The sequence below is a fragment of the Leptonychotes weddellii genome, chromosome 14 (genome assembly GCF_054177405.1).
Source record: "Leptonychotes weddellii isolate Sample4059 chromosome 14, ASM5417740v2, whole genome shotgun sequence".
Taxonomy (NCBI): domain Eukaryota; kingdom Metazoa; phylum Chordata; class Mammalia; order Carnivora; family Phocidae; genus Leptonychotes; species Leptonychotes weddellii.
In genome coordinates this window covers 30,523,308-30,526,686 of record NC_138382.1, presented here as the reverse complement: position 1 = coordinate 30,526,686, position 3,379 = coordinate 30,523,308, and the positions used below count along the sequence as shown (strand labels likewise).

General features: G+C 40.9%; 1 pseudogene; it reads left to right on the top strand.

Moving 5' to 3' along the window:
- LOC102740525 (proteasome subunit alpha type-7 pseudogene) overlaps nucleotides 1–1,632 on the top strand; it is an 11,356-nt pseudogene extending 9,724 nt beyond the window's left edge.
- Nucleotides 1,633–3,379: the final 1,747 nt, after the last annotated feature.

Sequence of the window (3,379 nt, the reverse complement as noted above, 5' to 3'; positions counted from 1 at the left end):
AAAAAAAAAATAATGTACCATTCTAGTGGAAATGTTGATAGTGGGGAACGCAATAACCCATTAGAGGTGTATGTGCAAATCTAAATGAACATTGGCTACATAGCTGTAATTGTAGTGCAGTATAAGGGTTTAAAAAGGATTAGAATAAAAAAAATAGGAAAATAGCCCTTAAATTTAGGGATGCATAAAACCAATAACTTTTATCCTCCATTCTGTTTCCCCAGATTGTTTTTTTCCCCCATTTCTTTTAGCCTCTAATTTCAATTCTTTGAAATTCTTGTCCAAAAACTCTTGGTCACTAGAGCATAAAAACCTATCTCCTGGGCGCCTGGGAGGCTCAGATGGTTAAGCATCTGCCTTCAGCTCAGGTCATGATCCCAGGGTCCTGGGATCGAGCCCCGCATTGGGCTCCCTGCTAGGCGGGAAGCCTGCTTCTCCCTCTGCTGCTGCCTCTCTCTATCTCTCTCTCTGACTCTCATGAATAAATAAATAAAACAAACAAACAAAAAAATTAAAAAAAAAAAAAACCTATCTCCTTTGCATGGGTTAAAGCAACACTGAGGCAAGCTTACACTCCAGAGTTACCAGGTGAGACTTTTCTCTTTCCTTTCCCTTGCTATTTGCTACACGTCTTTGCTGTTTCTCCTGGAAGACCTTTTTTAATACATTAACAGATGATACCTAATCTTAAAATCTGCTTCTGCCAAAGACATTTTTCAGTTTGGATCTAATAGTTGAACTCTACTATAGTGTTTATCAATGCATGGAAGGGAGTAAAAGATCCAAAAATCATTAACTTTGATCAGTCAAGCTTGCATGGTATAGTCTTTAGCCTATGACCAATTAATAGTAAAAGTGGATATAACTTCCACACTAAGTGGAAAAAAATAAAAGAATAATAAAATAATCAAATCAATAGAATGTTAGAAAGGGGAAGTAAAGAATCACAAAACAGGACAAACAAAAAACATATTGTAAGATGATAAATTTAAAATCAAATATATCACTGGTTACATTATTAATTTCACAAATTCGTTTAGCAAAATCAAAACAAACAAACAAAAACTAGATACAGCAGGCAGTGGATGTCAACATCTGCATGGCATTTGCAGGGCTCATCTCCGATGTGAGGACAGTCATCAACAGGGCCTCGGTGGAGTACCAGAGCCACCGACTGACCATGGAGGACGCGATCACCATGGTGTGGCTACATGGCCAGTTGCAAGCAGGGCTACATACAGAGGAAAGGACACAGACTGTTTGGCATCTCTGCCCTTTTTGTGAGTTTTGATTTTGATGGCACCCCCAGACTCCATCAGACTGACCCTTGGGGGACATACCCTGCCTGGAAGGCCAATACCATAGGCTGGGTTGCCAAGTCAAGGCATGAACTTCCAGAGAAGAATTACACCAACAAAGCCATAGAGAGAGCCGACTTGAGACAGATGACCTGAGCTGGTTAGCAAGGCCCTCCCAGAAGTGGTTCAGTCTGGCGGCAAAAACATTGAACTGGGGGTCATGAGGTGCGATCAACCCCTCAAGATTTTAAATCCTGAAGAAATTGAGAAATACATTGCTGAAATTGAAAAAGAGAAAAAAGAAAACAAAAAGAAACAAAAGAAAACGTCATGATAACGAAATCTTGCTGGTAGTGCTTTTTAAATTCAGCATGGATGATTCTCAAAACGACATGTAGGCATTTCCATTCCATTTATCTACTGTCCAAGTGTCCTGCAATAAACTTCTGAATGTGTTAAAACAACAACAACACATACACTGAAAACACGCTGTACTATTCCATTCATATTCAATTCAAAAACAGTTGCACCTAAATCATAGTGTTTAGGGGTTTGTACTTACGTAGTAAAAGTATAAGAAAGGGGCGCCTGGGTGGCTCAGTCATTAAGCGTCTGCCTTCGGCTCGGGTCGTGATCCCAGGGTCCTGGGATCAAGTCCCACATCAGGCTCCCTGCTCAGCGGGAAGCCTGCTTCTCCCTCTCCCACTCCCCCTGCTTGTATTCCTGCTCTCGCTGTCTCTCTCTGTCAAATAAATAAATAAAATCTTTAGGAAAAAAAAAGTATAACAAAGGAAAGCAAGCAATCACTTCTTGAACTGAGGGAGAAATGTCAGCACAGTGATTACTTTGAGCAGGGAAGGAGGCGTTTGTTATTTGTAAGGGGCATTGTCTGTGATGGTCAATTTTTTTTTAAAGATTTTACTTATTTATTTGAGAGACAGAGAGACAGAGCACAGGAGCATGGGGAGAGGCAGAGGGAGAAGCAGACACCCCACGGAGAAGGGAGCCTGATGCAGGCTGGATTCCAGGACTCTGAGATCATGACCTGAGCCGAAGGCAGACACTTAACCGACTGAGCCACGCAGGCTCCCCTGTGATGGTTAATTTTATGTGTTAACTTGACTGAGTGCTAAGGTACCCAGTTGTTTGGTCAAAGACTACTCTAAATGTTGCTGTGATGGTATTTTGGATATATGATTAACATTTACAATCAGGTGACTTTAAGTAAAGCAGATCACTTTCCGGGGTGCCTGGGTGGCTCAGTCGTTAAGCGTCTGCCTTCAGCTCAGGTCATGATCCCAGGGTCCTGGAATCGAGCCCCACATTGGGCTCCCTGCTTGGTGGGAAGTCTGCTTCTCCCTTTCCCACTCCCCCTGTTTGTGTTCCCTCTCTTGCTGTGTCTCTCTCTGTCGAATAAATAAAATTAAAAAAAAAAAAAGCAGATCACTTTCCACAATGTGAGTGAATCTCAACCAATCAGTTGAAGGCCTTAAGAACAAAAACTGAGGCTTCCTACAGAAGATTTCTGACTCAACATTATAACATAGAAATCCTACTTGAGTTTTCAGACTTTTGGCCTGTCCTATGCATTTTGGACTGAAGGTTGCACCATCAACACTTAGCAGAATTTTCAACCGATTGGGCAGCCCCACAATATTCAAATTTGACAACTCCCACAATTGCATGAGCCAATTCCTAAAATAAATCTCAATTTCAACCTCCTTCTCTGTCTCTCTCTCTGTCTGTGTGAATATATGTATACATATATGTATAAATGCATGGAAGGGAGTACATACACATGCACACATACACATAGGAGAGAAAAAGTGAAGGAGAGAGAAAGAGAAAGGGAGAGAGAATATCCTATCTCAATATATATCTTTTTGGTTTGGTTTCTCTGGAGAATGTTAACTGATAGAGAGGGCTTCTAAATTGCTGGGTATTTTTATTTTTTATTTTTTACTTGTGTGATCATTTACATGGGTACTCTTTTTTTTTTTTTTTTTGAAAGGGAAAGAGAGTGCACATGTGTGACTGGCAGGGAGTCCAGAGGGAAAGAGAGAGAGAGAATCTTAAGCAGT